Below are 19,414 nucleotides of genomic sequence, written 5' to 3' on the forward strand. Positions count from 1 at the left end.
CATTAACATCTCATGAAACACTGTTCCTTTGGGCATCAGTTTGGGAAATGCTGATCTAATTTATGAGAAGAAAACCGTTTCTTCTTTGTCTTGCTTCAGATGACAAAAATAACTCCTGTTTTGTATGAAGTATCTTAACCTTAAAAAGGCTTAAAAGATTACTTCACTGTTCCATTAACTTGTACTTTTCCAGAGAAGTCCTGTTTTCCAAATCCTACGTATTTGTGCTTTCCTTTAGCGCTCTACCTCTCAAATTGTGGTCTGAAATCAGACACGCACAGTTTTCTGTCAAGCATATCACTACAAATCGAACATAGCCGAAAGGTGGCTACTTTGGTTTTTCTCATCTAGGATCATGTATTCTAGTAAAGTGTCCATAAGCACTGTATACAACGTGGCTGTCCCTGGAACACAGGATGCACACTCTAGCCTCCCCCGGCCACCCCATCCCAGAGAACAAGGGTGCCCCCGGCTATCAGCGCTTGCAGAACTGACATCACCTCCGCCACCGAGAGAGGCGAACCCTGGCTAACGGCCATGTACCTGTCGGCCAGCATGGCAGGAATAAAAAACTACATCTGCATAGATAAGCTAGAGGCAGCCTTTTTCTTAGACCTGCTGGGTAGTCTGAGGTACAGACAGCCGAGTTACTCCCACTCAGTCCAAAGTATGTTCAAGCTTGCACAGAACCCAGCCCTACTTGCCCACGGAGGGCTCTTACTGAGCAGTGGAAAGTGAAGAGCACAGTGCGTAGGGTCTCAGGAGGTCTTCAGGAGAAGTCAGGCCCAGGGTCGAATCCCAACTCTCATTTCGTAAGTGGTAATTAGGAACCGACATTATAAATACACTTACAAAAGTGCCTACCAAAGAACTGGCCTCTAATTGTGAGTTCTCTTTCCTAAGCTAATGTTCACATCTAGATTTAAGCAGGACACCTGCACCCACAAACTGAAGGTAGCTTTTTTTAAGCCCTAAACACTGGGAGTATATGAAGTTGGCCCCTTACCAGATCTCCAGGGCCTTCCCTATTAGATGCCACCCTCCTCTATGTCCGGTGCTCCGCCTCTCTGCTCTGTCCTACGTTGGTCTATGGTGTTTGGGGGGGGGGGGGGGGAAAGCACACATTATACAGGTAGTCTAACTTGCCACGCAGGTCACAGAATTTGCTACCTTAGTGAAATAAAGTCACATTTCTCACAGTTAATGCGTACACGCCTGGAATAGTGTAAAAGTTGGCAACTACGGTTTCCTAATACTCCCACTAAAACTTAGCCAATTACACACAAATGGTGCAGCAGGCTGAAAAGGTTAAATTTCAGCTAAGAAAGCTTGTCACCCATCTGTCTGTATCTATCAGACACTTTAACCAGCCTCGGGGAGTTCCCTGGGACAGACGATACAGCCATTGCCTTGAAAGGTTACAAAGACTCAAAGAAAGATGAGTAAAGGACAGGATGGAAAGCTGCGAAGATTCTAAAAAAAGCAAAGGTCGGACTGGAATGGGGTGGTCAGGCTAGCAGGATGAGGGATGAAGCCAGTGAATAAGGAATATTTAGCCGTGTTCTCCATCCTGGGGCTAGGGGTACAAACTAAAGTCCTGTCTTCATGAAGTTGACATTCGAGAAGGAGGAGACAGATGAGAAATGATTTTACTGACTCCCCTGTGCCACCCAGCCCTAAGCACTCTGTGTGTGGCTATTTGTCCTCAAGCAACCTTACAAGCCACATGCTACACTTACCCCAATTTGGCAAAGGCCCAAATTCCCCAGCCAGGAAGTGAGCAGGCAGGGCAGTAACCCCAGCAGCTGGACCCTGGAGTCTGCACTCTTACCCACTGGTGTATTAATAAGATGATAAACAAGAGGGTTCTCATTCCAGATGGTGACACAGAAGGGTCCTGAACTTACCTCCTCCCACAGATGCACTGAATCTACAACTACATACAGGACAACATCTTCTGAAAGAAACAAAAACTAGATGAGCAACTCCTACAAATTGGGCAAATGAGGAAAAAAGCCCACATTGAAATGGACAGGAGAGGCTGAGACATGATCTTCCCTTAAGCACCCCCTCCGCCAGCATGGCCAGCCACGGTCAGGAAGGAACTCACAACTCCGAGCTTCTCCCTGAGGAGTGAAGGGTCTGGACCCCACATCTGGCACCCCAACTTTTAAGACCTACATCTAAGAGACAAGCCCCCAAAACATCTAGCTTTGAAAGCCAATGGGGTTTGTGTCCATGAGACCCACAGGCTACAGCAAACTACACGTTTTCTGTAGTCTACTCACTTTTTTTTATTTGAAAGATAAAAAGTCCATGAGAATACAGAAATTTCTAATAGTTTTTAAGATCTACTTCCTTAGCAATTTTCAAATGTACAGTACAGTACTATTAACTATAGGCACCACACTGTATGTGACATCCCCAGAACTTAACTTATAACTTGTGACCCCTTTATCCATTTCACCCACCGGAGAAATAGTTCTTAAAGGGCTCATGCAGACCGAGCTGGCCACCCCCAGAGCTCAGTGGAGAGGTAGCCCACTGAAAAGTGTCCAGTCTTCCTATGAAAGACACCTGCTTGCTTATCTGAAAGATTTGGCCTGAGGGAGGGGCAGGCTTCTAACTTAACATACACCGAGCACCCTTCTGAAGTATTCTAAAGGCCGCAGGGGCCAGTGGGAGCCATCTTCATGCTCTCCCTCTGCTTCCCTCCAGATCACTGGTATTTCTGGGAAAGGCACTTATGCACACATCTGGTGCCCTGGTATTTGCAGCTGCTGCCTATGGGACAACCCTTGATCCCCTGGCTCTGGTGGCCAATGGGACTTACATTCGTGGGTGCCATAGGACGGCAACCAATGGAGAAATAGGTCTTTACTGGCTCCCCCCTCGCCAAGGGACAGCGGAGAGACAGCAGTCTGAAATGCATATCCAGTATTTCTGTGAAAGGTGCCTATTAGCTTATCTTCATAACTGTGGCCCAAGGGGCAAACTTCTCATTAAAAGCACTTCTAAGGGCCAACTATAATCCTCTCTGGAGACCAGGTAGGCTGGTCCAGGTTTGGGAGACAGCCAAGAGCTAGGGCAGGGTTGAGCAATAAGGTTCATCTCCTACATGATGTCACCCCTTCAAAACTGGGAAAGGGGCTATTTAAATCATAGATTTAAAAGAAAACAACAGAGATTCAAAGACAAATGAAGAAACAAGAATACATTCCAAACAAAAGGATAAGATAAAACCTTAGAAAAAGCCCTCAGTGAAACAGAGATAAGTAATTTACCTGATAAAATGTTCAAAGTAACAGTCATAAAGTAGCTCACCATGCTTGGAAGGTGAATGATGAATACAGTGAGAACTTCAACAAAGAGACAGAAAATATAAGATAGTACCAAATAGAAGTCACAGAGCTGAAAAATACAGTATACTAAAAAATGCACTAGGTCATTCAATAGCAGACTAGATAAAGCAGAACAAGGAATCAGTGGACTCGAAGACAGGGTAGTGGAACTCATCCAATCAGAACAGCAAAAAGAAAAAAAGAATGAAAAAGCTTAAGGGACTTACGGGACAAGATCAAGAAGACCAATATTCACATTATAGGGGTCGCAGAAGAAGAGAGAGAGAAAAGGGAGCAGAAATTTTATTTGAAATTTTATTTGAACAAATTATGGCTGAAAGTTTCCCCAACCTGGGGAAGGAAACTGACAGCCAGATCCAGGAAGCCCAGAGAATTCTAAAAAAGATGGACCCAAAGAGATCCACACCAAGACACATAATTAAACCATTAAAGACAAGGAGAGAATCTTAAAAAGCAATGGGAAAAAAACAGCTTGTTACATACAAGTGAACTCTCATAAGACTATGAGCTATTCTTCAGCAGAAATTTTGCAGGCCAGAAAGGAGTGACATAATATATTCAAAGTGCTAAAAGGAAGTGCCAACTAAGAGCACTCTGTCTGGCAAAGGTGTGCTTCAGAACTGAAGGAGACATAAAGAGTTTTCCAAACAAGCAAAATCTGAAGGAGTTCATCACCACTAGACAGACCAGCCTTACAAGAAATGCCGAAAGGAAAGGAAAGGAAAGGAAAGGGTGCTAATTAGTAACAGGGATACATATGAAAGTATAAATCTTACTGGCAAAGGTAAATATAAAATAAAATTCAGAATAATCTAATGTAAAAATAGTGAGTTAATTTATAAAGCTAGTATGAAGGTTAAAAGACAAAAGTAATAAAAATAACTATAAAAAGTTATTAATGGATACACAAAGTTAAAAAAAATATAATATGTGACATCAAAAGCAAATTGTGGGGTCAGAGGGAAGTAAATGTAGAGCTTTAGAATGTGTTTGAACTTAGTCATCATCAACTAAAAATACTGTTATAAGTTGTTTTATGTAAGCCTCATGGCAACCACAAAGCAAAAACACATACTAGATACACAAAAGAGAAAGAAAAAGGAACGTAAGCATATCACTACAGAAAATCATCAAGTCACCAAGGAAGAGAACAAGAGAAGAATAAAGGAATTTCAAACCAGCCAGAAAATGATTAAAATGGAATAAGTATATACCTGTTGACTTACTTTAAATGTAAATGGACTAAATTCTTCAATCAAAACACCCAGAGTGGCTGAATGGATAAAAAAATAAATAAAAAAAAAAAAAAAAAACAAGACCCATAAAGGATCCCAGTCCAAGATGGCTATGTAGGAAGACACTGAACTCACTTCCTCCATGGAACATAACAAATTACACCTCTTTATAGAGCAATTCCTCCTGAAGAAGAACTGAGGGCCAACTGAACAGCTTCTGCACAACAAAAGATGGAGTGGCAAAAGAGAACAAGAGAGACGGAGACACATTAACAAAGGAACCCTCCATCCCTGAGGCTGCAAATGGCAGTGGGGAGGGATAGTACACAGGGACTGGGAGCACATTCATCTATCATGGGGCACAGAAAAAAGAACTGCAGTTAAAAAAGTAACTAGCATATAAAAGAACCAGCCCTAGAACTCCACCACACAGTAAGGGAGCTGCTAAAACTCTCCAGGTGAGAACTGCCGGACAAGGTCTACACTTCTCCACCTTGAAAGCACAGACCAGGGTACAGTCCAGGCACCCCATCCAGCCTGCCTGTCAGTAGCCCCTGGCTTCTAGCCCACACCAGCCTAGCCATCCCACCAAGGTAGCCACAGGGCAATGCATACCTGGAAATCCCTGGTTAGCAATCATTATAACTCCAGCTTTTGCACCACGGTGAGAGAGGTGCAAAGCACCCTGGAACACTCCAGGCCCGTACCACTTGGATTTCAGGCAGCTTGCTAGGGCACCCCCAGTGCAGAGAGCTCTAGAACCTCCTGGCTGCCATCTGCTTCAAGTCCAGCTGCCCCACCAGGGTGCCCCCTGCGTGAAGCACCCTGGGAACCCTGCACCTGTGCCTGCCTTGGTTCCAGCCACCACACCTGGGCACTCTCTCTATGCAGAGTGCCCCAGAACACCCCCACCCATGTCAGTCTTGGCTCCAGTCACCTGGCCAGGGCATCTCCTGTAGTGAGCACTGCAGGACACCCCAGCTTGCAACCACTTCAGCTTCAGCTGTCCTGCCCGGGCACATTATCTGTGGAGAGCCAATGGACTACATTGGCCCATGCCCACTTTAGCTTCAGCTATCCTGCCAGGATGCCCCTGCATGGAATACCCTGGGACCCCCATGCTTGTACCCCACCTTAGCTCCAGCCACTCCTCCATGGCATGTTCTATGCAGAGTCCTAGAACACCCCAGTTTACACCCACTTCAGCTTCAGCTATCTTGCCAAGGTGCCCTCTGTGCGTAGAGCCCTTGGTTTGCCCCCATTTCAGCTTCAGCTATCCTGCCAGGGTGCCCTCAGTGTGCAGAATCCCAGGATACCCCAGCCTGCATTCACTTCAACTTCAGATATCCTGCTAAAGCACCTGCTGCACAGAGAGCCCCATGACACCCTGACTTGCAGTCACTTCAGCTTCAGCTGTCCTGCAGGGTGCCTACTGCATGGAGAGCCCCAAGACCCCTGGCCCACACCAACCACAGCTCCAGCAACCATCAAAAGTCACCAAGCACACACAGTCTACATAGAGGATTAACATACACAGGACCATGTCTTCAAGTTTAGGAGAAGTAGCTGTTCTGCTAATCTATAGAAACAAAAAGAGAAAGTAAAGCAAAATGGAGAGACAGAGGAATATGCTCCAAAAGAAAGAACAAGACAAAACCTCAGAAAAAGAACTAAATGAAATAGAGATAAGCAATATGCTTATATAAAGAATATAATTATTGTAAAGATGCTCACTGGGCTGGAGAGAAGAGTGGAAGAATTCAGCAAGACCTTCAATAAAGAGATAGAAAATACAAAAAAGAAGCAATCAGAGTTAAAGAATACAAAAACTGAAATTTAAAAATATGCTAGAGGGAATCAAAACATTAGCTAATGCAGAAGAACATATCAGTGATCTGGAAGACAAGGTAATAAGCACCCAAGCTGAACAGCAAAAAGAGAAAAGAATTTTTAAAAATTAGGACAGGTTAAGGGAGCTCTTAGACAATATCAAGCAAACAAACTTTCACATTATAGGGGTCCCAGAAGAGAGAAAGAAAGGGGCAGAAAACTTATCTGAAGAAATAATAACTGAAAACTTCCCTAACCTAGGAGAAAAAATAGATATCCAGGGTCAAGAAGTACAGAGAGTTTCAAACAAGATAAAGTCAAGGAAGTCCACACCATGGCAAATTATCTTTAACCTTTAATATTTTAATTATTAAAAGAGAATTTTAAAAGCAGCAAGAGAGAAGCAAAACATTATGTACAAGGGAAACCCTATAGAGTTATTAGCTGATTTTTCAGCAGAAACTTTGCAGGCCACAAGAAAGTACATGATATAGTCAAAGTGCTGAAAGGAAAAAACTTACAACGAAGAATACTTTAACCAAGGTTATCATTCAGAACTGAAGTAAAGATACAGAGCTTCCCAAACAAAAGTTAAAGGAGTTTATTACCACTAAACAAGCCTTACAAGAAATGTTAAAGGGACTTCAAGCGGAAAATAGCCATAATTAGACATAAGGAAACTATGAATAAAAAGATATAAAATATGACAGCATATACATAATACATGGAGGGAGTAAAAAATGTTTTTAAGAATTTGTTTGAACTTAAATGATAATCAACCTAATACAGACTGCTATATAGTTAGGACATTGTATATGAACCTCATGGTAATCAAAAACCCAAAACCTATAACAGATACACAAAAATTAAAGAGAAAGAAAGCAAAATATAGGACTACAGAAACTCATCAATTACAAAGAAAGAGAGCAAGAGAAGAAAGGAACAGAGAACAACAAAACCAACTAGAAAACAATTAACAAAATGGCAGTAAGTACATACCTATCAATAATTAATTTAAATGTAAACAATCTAAATGCTCCAATCAAAAGACATAGAGTGGTGGAATGGGTAGAAAAACAAAAAACAATCATTTATATGCTGCCTACAAGAGACTCACCTCAGACCTAAAGACACATACAGACTGAAAGTGAAGGGATGGAAAAGCACTTACATGCAAATGGAAGTGGGAAAAAAAAAAAAAAAAAAAACAAGGGGAAGCAATACTTATACCAGACAAAACAGACTTTAGGGCAAAGACTAACAAGAAACAAAAAAGGGCATTATATGATGACAAAGGGATCAATCCAACAAGAGGATATAACAATTGTAATAACCTATGTACCCAACACAGGAGCACCTAAATACATAAAGCAAATACTAAGGGAAGTAAAGAGAGAAATTTATGATGATACAACAATAGTAGGGGACACCCCACTTACATCAGTGGATAGATCATCCAGGCAGAAAATCAATAAGAAAAGTGTCTTTGAAGGACACAGTAGACCAGATGGACCTAACAGATATATACAGAACATCCCATCCAGAAATACATATTCAAGTGCACACGCAGCACTCTCCAGAATAGATTACATTAGGCCACAAAACAAGTCTCAATAAATTTAAGAAGACTGATAACATACTGCGCATCTTTTCCAACCACAATCGTGTGAAACTAGAAATCAATCACAAGAACAAAACTGGAAAAACACAAACGTGTAGACTAAATAACATGATACTAAACAGCCAATGGGTCTATGAAGAAATCAAAAAAGAATTTAAAAAATACACGGAGACAAAGGAAAATGAAAACACAATGGTCCGAAAGATCTCTGGGACATGATGAAAACAGTTTTATTTTTTGTTTTTGTAAGATTTTATCCACTTATTTGAGAGAGCGAGAGGGAGAGAAAGAGAGAACATGAGCAGAGGGGAGGGGCAAACAGAGAAGCAGGTTCCCCAATGAGCAGGGAGCCCGATGTGGGGCTTGATCCCAGGGCCCTGGGATCATAACCTGAACCAAAGGCAGACGCTTAACTGACTGAGCCACCCAGGTGCCCCATGAAAGCAGTTCTAAGAGGAAAATATACAGTGATACAGGCCTATCTCAAGAAACAAGTAAAAGCTCAAAGAATCTAACCTTACACCTAAAGGAACTAGAAAAAGAACAAGCACAGCCCAAGGAGGAAATGATAAATTGGAGAAGTAAATAAAATATTTTTTTAAAAATAGGAACAAAAAAATTAAAGAGCTGGTCCTTTGAAAAGATAAAACTGATAAACACTTAGCCAGAATCATGAAGAAAAAAAACAGAAAGGACCCAAAAAATAAATAAAATCAGATATGAAAGAGAATTAACAGTAGACACCACACTTCAAAAAGGATTATAAGAGAATACTATGAAAAATTATATGCCAACAAATTGGACAACCTAGAAGAAATGGATATATTCCTAGAAACATACCATCTTCCAAAACTTTATCAAGAAGAAATAGAGTATTTGAACAGACTGATGACTAGCAATAAAATTGAATTGGTAATCAAAAACTACCAAAAAATAGGGGCACCTGGGTGGCTCAGTTGTTAAGCGTCTGCCTTCGGCTCAGGTCATGATCCCAGAGTCCTGGGATCAAGCCCCACATCGGGCTCCCTGCTATGCAGGAAGCCTGCTTCTCCCTCTCCCACTCCCCCTGCTTGGGTTCCCTCTTTCTCTGTGTCTCTCTCTGTCAAATAAATAAAATCTTAAAAAAAAAAAAAAAAAAAAAAAAACTACCAAAAAATAAAAGTCCAGGATCACACAGATTCCAAGGTGAATTCTACCAAACATTTAAAGGTTTAATAACTGTTCTCCTCAAACTATTCCAAAAAAATAGAAGAGGAAGGACAGCTTCCAAATACATCCTGTGAGGCCAGCATTACCCTGATGCCAAAACAAGGGCACCACACACACAAAAAAAATTACAGGCCAATATCCCTGATGAACATAGATGCAGAAATCCTCAACAAAATATTAGCAAACCACATTCAAAAATACATTAAAAGGATCATTCACCACGATCAAATAAGATTTATTCTAGGGGTACAAATATGGTTCAATATTTGTAAATCAATCAACATGCTATACCACATCAATAAAATGAAGGATAAAAATCATATGATCATTTCAATAGATGCAGAAAAATCCTGTGAAAAATTCAACATCTGTCCATGATCAAAACTCTCAACAAAGTGGGTTTAGAGGTAACACACCTCAACATAATAAAAGGCCATATATGAAAAAACCACACTTAATATCTTACTCAATGGTGAAAAACTGCAAGCTTTTCCTCTAAGATCAGGAACAAGACAAGGATATCCACTTTCAAACTTTTATTCAACATATAGTACTGGCAGGACTAGCCACAGAAATAAGCCAAAAAAATAAGGGGCATCCAAATTGGTAAGGAATAAATTAAACTGTCACTCTTTGCAGATGACATGATATTATACACAGAAAACCTGAAAGACACCACCAAAAAACTATTAGAAGTAATAAATGAATTCAGTAGAGTTGTAGGATACAAAATTAATACCCAGAAATCAGTAGTGCTCCTATACAGCAATAGTGCAAAAGCAGAAAAAGAAATGAAGACAATTACAATTACACTAAAAATAAAAACCTAGAAATAAACTTAACCAAAGAGGTTAAAGACCTGTACTCTGAAAACCATAAACACTGATGAAAGAAATTAAAGATAACACAAATGGGAAGATACTCCATGCTCACGGATTGGCAGAATATTCCACACTCCCCTTAGCAAGTACAGATTCAATGCAATACCAATCAAAATTCCAATGGCATTTTTCACAGAATTAGAACAAATGATGCAAAAATTTGTATAAGAACACAAAAAAACCCTGAATAGCCAAAGCAGTCTTGAGAAAGAACAGGCAGAAGTATCACAATCCCAGATTTCAAGACATACTACAAAGATGTAGTAATCAAAACAGCATGGTACTGGCACAAAAACAGACACACATACACCAGTGGAACAGAATAGACAACCCAGCAATAAATCCATGCTTATATAGTCAATCTATGACAAAGGAGGCAAAAATATACAATGGGGAATATATAGTCTTTTCAATAAATGGTGCTGGGGAAAACTGGACAGCTACATGTAAAAGAATGAAACTCAACCACTTTCTCACACTATACACAAAAATAAACTCAAAATATTTTAAAGACCTAAATGTGAGACCTGAAACTATAAAAATCCTAGGGGAGAACACAAGCAGTAATGTCACTGATGCTGGCCTTAGCAACATTTTTCTAGATGTCTCCTTTGGCAAGGGAAACAAAACCAAAAAATAAAGGGACTACATCAAAATAAGTTTCTGCACAGTGAAGGAAACCATCAACAAAACAAAAAGGCAACCTACTGAATGGCAGAAGACATTTGCAAATGATATATCCACTCAGGGGTTAATATCCAAAATATATAAAGACTTCTACAACTTAACACCATAAAACCCCAAATAATCTGATTAAAAAATGGGCAGAGGACCTGAATAGACATTTTTCCAAAGAAGACATACAGATGGCCAACAGACACACATACCATGTCAATATTCCGTCCAAAAGCAGAATACACGTTCTTTTCAAGAAAACATGAAACATTCTCAAAATAGATCATGGTAGGCCACAAAAACAAGTCTTAAATTTAAGAAGGTTGAAATCATATCAAGCATCTTTTCCAATCACAGTGGTATGGAACTAGAAATCAATTATAAGAAGGGAACTGAAAAACTCAGAAATATATGTAGATTAAAGAACACACTACGGAACAATCATGAATCAAAGAAGAAATAAAAGACCTACCCTGCCCCCCACCACGGCCCCACCCCACTAGATTCATCAGGTGCATGCAATCCCCACAGAGGATGCCCCTTGAACACCTGGCTCTTTTGGGGGGGGGGTGTGGAGAGGGGACTGTGTTTCTGAGTCCCATGGGGCTAAAACAATTGGGGAGGCAGTTCTTGGTAGGCTACCACCCCCAGGGCACTGACTGCACAGACAGCAGACTGAAACACATCTCCAGGCTTCCAGTGACCACTCCTTTAAGACTGGGAGAGAGCTCTTTCGCCTCATACTAGAAACAAGCACAGAGTCCAGCAAAATGAGGAAACAAATGTGTTTCAAAGAAAAAAAACAAGATAAAAAATCCCAGAATAAAACCTTACTGAAACAGAGGTAATTTACCTGATGAAAAGTTCAAAGTAACGGTCATAGATGCTCACCAATCTTGACAGAAGAATAGACGAACACAGAGAGAACTTCAACAAAGAGAAAATATTAGAAAGTGCCGAACAGAAGTCATAAAGCTGAAGAACACAATAACCGAATAATACACTAAAGGGGTTCAATAGCAGACGAGATGAATCAGAAGAAAGAATCAGTGACCTGGAAGCCAAGGCAGTGGAACTCACACAAAGAGATCAGCAAAAAGAAAAAGAATTTTTAAAAATGAAAAATAACTTAAGGGACCTATAGAACAACATCAGGTGATAAGGGATAGTAAGACTTTAAGTGGACTAGCAATTTTGGTTGGTATGACCTTAAAGAACAAAATAACCTCTGAGTGATTAAAATCTAGACTCACTAGCCAAAATATTACATCACTTATTGAAGCAAGATATTGATCAACAGAACAAGTTACCCTCAGATAACAGTGCAATCCTATTCTAGAGTTCATATCAACAATAGGGTTTACGACCTCAGTGTTGTGTCAGGACATCCCAAGGTGCAACCACTATTAACGGTTCATTTGTTCAATGATTAAAATCCTACCTGATCTAAGACCAAAGTAATTCAGGTTAGTTTCTTTCTACTATAAATTTCTCCCAATATGAAAGGACAAGAGAAATGAAGCCTACTTTATTAGTTTGAGACATCCTCAAACTAATAGATTATATAGTCTTAATTAATTTACATCTACCCTGCCCAAGAACAGGATTTGTTAGGATGGCAGAGCCCAATAACTGTGTAAAACTTAAGCCTTTATACCCAGAAGTTCAATCTCTCTTCCTAACAAAATGTTTATAATCAACATTATCTCACTGGTTATCCCCACCCCACTTGTCATAGCATTCCTCACACTAATCAAATGAAAAGTGCTAGGATATACACAACTTTGCAAAGGACCAGACATTGTTTGCCCTCATGGTCTATTACAACCCATTGCTGATGCTGTAAAACTATTCATTAAAGAACGAATGAAACACTAACATCATCAATATCCATATCCATTATTGAACCAATCTTAGCCCTCACCATAGCCCTACAATATAAATTCTCCTTCCTATACCATACCCACTAATCAATATAAACCTAGGAGTACTATTCATGCTAGCTATATCAAGCTCAGTTGTAAGTTCCATCCCCTGATCTGGACAGGCCTCAAATTCAAATATGCATTACCTGGAGCTATCTGAGGAGTAGCACAGAGAATTTCATACGAAGTAGCACAGAGAATTTCACACGAAGTAACTCTAGCAATTATCTTATTATCAGTACTACTAATAAATGGATTGCTTACACTATCAACATTAATCATTACTCAAGAATCCTTACGATTAATTTTTCCATCATGACCACTAGCCATGATAGGATTCATTTCAATACTAGCAGAAACCAACTGAGCTCTATTCTACCTAACAGGAGAAAGAGAACTAGTCACTGGCTTCAACACTGAATATACAGCAGGCCCATGTGCCCTATTTTTCCTAGCAGAATGGCCAAAATCCTCCTAATAAACATTTTCACAACAATCATCTTCCTAGAAGCATTTCACAGCCCCTACATGCCAGAACTATGTACAGTTAATATCATTGTCAAAACCCTCCTACTAACCATTACCTTTCCATGAATTTGGGCATCTTACCCACAATTCCAGTACAACTAATACACCTCTTGTGAAAAAACTTTCTATCACTAGATTAGCTCTTTGTATGTGACACATACCCTTGCCTATCATTAGATCAGGTATTATACCACAATCCTAAAAATACCTCTGACAGAGTTACTTTGATAGAGTAAATAATAGAGGTTTAAATCTTATTTATTATATTATTGTAATATATATTTTAATGTTATTTCTTTTATTCCTATAATTATAGGAATCAAACCTTAAAAGTTATAGCATATTCTATAATAAAGTCAGCTAAATAAGCTATTGAGCCCATCCCCCCAATATTGGTTAATATCCTTCCCATGCTAATAAACCCCCTCATTTTTACATTATAGCAACCATTATCTCAGGAACTATAATTATAATAACAAGCTCTCACTGACTATCTAAATTGGCTTTGAATAAATATACTAGCTATTATCCTAGCTTTAATAAAAAAAAAAACAAAACTTAACCCTTGAACCATAGAAGCATCTACTAAATATTTCCTAACACAAGCAACAACATCAGTACTTCTTATAATGGCTATTATTAACTTAATATACTCTGGACAATGAACAATTACAAAAATCTCTAATCCAACAGCATCCATCTGCCATTGTAACAATAGCTCTCATTATAAAATTTGGACTTTCCCCTTTCCACTTCTGAGTACCTGAAGTAACACAAGGAATTCCATTATCCTCAGGTCTGATTTTATTAACATGACAAAAACTTGCATCAGTGTCAATCTTATACCAAATCTCATCTCCATTAATCCAGACTTAATTCTAACCATAGCTATTACATCAATTGTAATTGGAAGATGAGGTGGACTTAACAAAAATGCAGATATGAAAAATCATAGCCTATTCATCAATTGCCCACACGAAATGAATAACACCTATCACAATTTATAACCCAACTATAATAACCCAAAATCTATTAATCTACATCATGAGGACACTCACCACATTCATATTTTTATGTGTAATTCATCCACCATAACACTATCACTCTCATATATATGAAACAAAATACCCTTAATCACTACATTAATCTTTACCACCATACTATCAATAGGCCTTCCTCCTCTCTTGGGATTCCTGCCCAAATGGATAATTATCCAGGAACTGACAAAAAGTTAGCTTATTATACCAACATGAATAGCCATTATAGCACTACTCAATCTGTACTTCTACATGCAATTAACTTCACATCACTAATTATATTTCCATCAATAAACAACATAAAAATAAAAGGACAGTTTGAAAGTACAAAATGGTTAACTCTTTTAACACCACTAATTATAACATCAACAACAATTCTCCCACTAACACCAATGCTATCAATCTTGGAGTAGGAATTTAGGTTAGAAAAGACCAAGAGCCTTCAAAGCCCTAAGTGTATTCACTTAATTCCTAAAAAGTACGATGTTTGTAAGACTTTATCCTACATCAGTTGAACACAAATCAAATTCTTTAATTAAGCTAAAACCTTACTAGATTGGTGGGTTGCCACCCCATGAAATTTTAGTTAATGGCTAAATACCCGAATCAATTGGCTTCAATTTATTTCTCCCACCACCTAGGGGGAAGAAAGGCAGAAGAAGCCCCAGCAGAGTTGAAGCTGCTTCTTTGAATTTGTAATTCGGTATGATATTCCCCACAGGGCTTGGCAAACGAGGACTCTACCTCTGTCTTTAGATTTAGAGGTTAATGCTTACTTCATAAACTGCTTACTATTCTCAACAAACCATAAAGATATCAGCATTCCATACCTACTATTTGGTGCATGAACTAGAATAGAAGGAACTGCCTGAAGCCTTTTTTTTTTTTTTTTAAGATTATTTTTTCATTCGAGAGAGAGCGAGAGTGCAGGGGAAGGAGCAGAGGGAGAGGGACAAGCAGACAGGCAGACTCCATGCCGAGCGTGGAGCCCAACACAGGTCATGAGATCATGACCTGAGCTGAAACCAAGAGTCGGATGCTTAACCAGCGTAGCCACCCAGATGCCCCTGTCTGAATCCTTTTATTTTTTTTCATTTAAGTCTTTGGTTTATTTTTTATCAGTTTTAAAGTTCTCTACTTATAAATCCTGGACACATTTTGTTAGATTTATACCTAAATATTTTTTTTTGGTGTGATTTTAAATGGTACTTTTAATCCATGTGGAACTTGGCCAACCTGGAGCTTTACTGGGAGATCACCTAATTTATAATGTAACTATAACTGCCCATGCATTCATGATAATTTTCTTTATAGTATTAGCTATTATAATTGGAGAATTTGGAAACTGTTTAGTCCCCTTAATAATCAGAGCACCTCAGCATTCCCCCAAATAAATAAATTAAAAAAAAAAAAACTCATGTTAAGATTTTATCTATTTATTTGACACAGAGAGAGACAGCGAAAGAGGGAACACAAGCAGGGGGAGTGGGAGTGGGAGAAGTAGGCTTCCCACTGAGCAGGGGGCCCGATGCGGGGCTCGATCCCAGGACCCTGGGATCATGACCTGAGCCGAAGGCAGACGCTTAACGACTGAGCCACCCAGGAGCCCCAAATAACATGAGTTTCTGACTATTACCACCATCATTTCTGCTCTTACATCATCAGTAACTATTTGAAGAGCATACACACCCCTAACCAGGAACCTAACTCACTAGAAGCCTCAGTCAATTTAACAATCCTCTCTCTCCATCTATGTGTATCCTCAATTTTAGGTGCTATCAATCATATTACCACAATCATTAATATAAAACCACCAGCTGTATCTCAGTACTACACACCTTTATTCATTGGATCCCTCCTAACTACAGCCATCCTATTACTACTATCACATCCAGTCTTAGCAGCCAGAATTACCATATTACTAACAGACAGTAACCTAAAACACCATATTCTTTGATCCTGTAGGAGGAGGCAACCCAATTTGATACCAATGCTTATATTGATTTTGATTCTCCAGCTATTCCAAAGCTTATATTCTTATCTTCCCTGAATTTGGAATAATTTCCCATATTATTATGTATTATTCAGGGAAAAAAGAACCTTTTGGATATACAGGAATAGTCTGAGCCATAATATCTATTCGATTCCTAGGTGTATTGTATGAGCCCATCATATATTAACAGTAGGCACAGATGTTGACATATAGCATATTTTACATCAGCTACTAGAATTATTGCCACCCTTACAGGAGTAAAAGTATTTAGCTAACAACCCTTCACGGAGGCAACATTAAATGATCACTAGCCATACTATGAGCTCTAGCTTTTTTCTTCCTATTCATAGGAGGTCTAACAGGAATTGTCTTAGCCAACTCATTCCTAGACATTGTTCTCCAGGACACATACTATATGGTAGCACATTTTTACTACATATTATCAATAGGAGCATTATTCACCATCACAGGAAGATCTGTTCACTGATTCCCATTATTTTCTACAAGCTACACAGTCAACTGTCTTGGGCAAAAATCCTCTTTACAATCATAGTAATTGGAGCTAATGTAACTTTCTTCCCTCTCAGGAATGCCCTGACATTACTCTGACTGTCCAGATGCATGCACAACATGAAACACTATGTCATCTATCGGTTCATTCATCTCCTTAACAGCAGTAATATTAATTATCTTCATAATTTGAGAAGTATTTGCATCTAAATGAGAAGTAGCAATCGTGGAATTAACTAACACTTATCCTGAATGACTACATGGATGCCCTCCACCATATCATATATTTAAAGAATCCTCTTACATAAGCCTAAAATAAGAAAAAAAAAAACCTCTAAAAATGGTTTCAAGCCAATACCATAACCATTATGTCTTTTTCAATAGTGAAATATTAGTAAAACTTACATAATTTTGTCAAAGTTAAATTATGGGTTTAAGTCTTTATATCTCCATGGCATATCCATTCAACTAGGCTTTTAAGATGCAACATCCCGCATTATAGAAGAACTCCTACACTTTCATGACCATACATAATCATCTTAACCAACTCTCTAGTTCTTTATATCATTTCACTGGTATTAACAGCTAAATTAACGCAAATAAAATAGATGTGCAAGAAGTAGAAACAATATGGACTATCTTACCAGTCATTATCCTAATCTTAATTGCTCTGCCATCACTATAAATTCTTGATATAATAGATGAGATCAACAGCCCCTCACCAGTAACTGGAAAAACTAGGCTGTCAGTGATACTGAAGCTATGAATATATGGACTATAAAGACTTAAACTTTGACTTCTACTTCCTGACTTATTTGACTCCTTAAACTTTGGTCCCCACACAAGACCTAAAACCAACAGAACTACAACTAGTAAAGGTTGACAACCAAGTTGTCTTACCCATAGAAATAACAATCCAAATATTAATCTCATTGACAGATATCTTGCACTCATGAGCCACCCCCAAACAAATCAAACAACCTTAATACCTATACAGACAAACCTATATTATGGGCAGTGCTCAGAAATTTGTGGGTCAAGTCAGTTTTATACCAGTTATTCTTGAATTAATCCCACTAAAACACTTAGAAAAATTATCTGCAACTATACTGTAATGTCATTAAGAAGTTAAGTAGTATTGGGGTGCCTGGGTGGCTTAGTTGATTAAGTGCCCGACTCCTGATTTTGGCTCAGGTCATGATCTCAGGTTCATGAGCTGGCCATGGAGCCTGCTTAGGATTCTCTCTCTCCCTCTCCTTCTGCCTCTCCCCCCTAAAAAAATAAAACCTAAAAAAAAAAAAATGTGAAAGAAGCTAAGTAGTATTATTAACCTTTAAAAGGTTAAGGACAGAGTTTAAGCTTCTCCTTAATGATATGCCACAACTAGACACATCAGTGTAATTTATCACCTTCATATTAATAATTATAAACCTATTTGTTGTATTTCAGCTAAAAATTTCAAATCACTATGACCAATCAAACTCAAAATTAAAAACAACAAAGACACTGGAGTACTTCACCCCTTGAGAGAAAAAGTAAATTAAAATCTATTTGCCTCTTTCATTATCCCAATAATGATAGGGTTATCTATCATAGTTTCAATTACTATATTCCCTACAACCTAACCAACTAATCAACAACTATCTAACTGCTATCAAAAAATGACTAATTCAGGGGCGCCTGGGTGGCTCAGTTGGTTAAGCGACTGCCTTCGGCTCAGGTCATGATCCTGGAGTCCCTGGATCGAGTCCTGCATCGGGCTCCCTGCTCGGCAGGGAGTCTGCTTCTCCCTCTGACCCTCCCCCCTCTCATGTGCTCTCTCTCATTCTCTCTCAAATAAATAAATAAAAAATCTAAAAAAAAAAAAAGACTAATTCAGTTAGCATCAAAACAAATAACTATCCATAATCATAGGACACAATCAAGGACAAAACTGAACCCTAATATTCCGATTACTCATTCTACCTATTGGCTTAGCAAGCCTGCTAGGCCTACTACCACACTCAGGTACACCCACCACACAACTCTCAATGAATCTGGGAATAGCCATTCCACCTTGAGCAGGGACAGTAATTAATAGCTTGTGTCACAAAACAAAAGCATCTTAGCCCACTTTCTATCCCAAAGAATAACCATCCCACTCATTCCAATACTAGCAATTATCAAAACCATTAGCCTTTTCATCCAACCAAGAGCACTAGCTGTATGGCTAACTACCAGTATCACCGCTGAACACCTACTCATTCATTTAATTGTAGGAGGAAGCCTTGCCTTAATGAAAATTAGCCTCACTATAGCTCTCATTACCTTCATCACTCTTAATTCTACTATCCTTGAATTCACTGTGGGCTTAATTCAGGCTTACATATTCACTCTACTAGTAAGCCTTCCCCTTACATGATAACATCTAATGACCCACCAAACCCACACATACCATATAGTAAACTCCTGCTCCCAACAATTTATAGGCACTCTATCAGCTTTCCTTGTAACATCAGGTCTAGTAATATGGTTTTACTTTAACTCAATCTTCCTCCTGTCCTTAGGCATCAACAACTAATGTCTTGACTATGTATCACTGAAGATGAGACATTATTTGAAAAAGTAC

At 38.9% G+C, this 19,414-nt stretch overlaps 1 pseudogene; it reads left to right on the forward strand.

Annotated features, from left to right (window-relative positions):
* Positions 1–537: 537 nt before the first annotated feature.
* Positions 538–17,125, forward strand: LOC110583541 (annotated as a pseudogene).
* The last annotated feature ends 2,289 nt before the right edge of the window (positions 17,126–19,414 follow it).

This window comes from Neomonachus schauinslandi, chromosome 8 (assembly GCF_002201575.2).
Source record: "Neomonachus schauinslandi chromosome 8, ASM220157v2, whole genome shotgun sequence".
Lineage (NCBI taxonomy): Eukaryota > Metazoa > Chordata > Mammalia > Carnivora > Phocidae > Neomonachus > Neomonachus schauinslandi.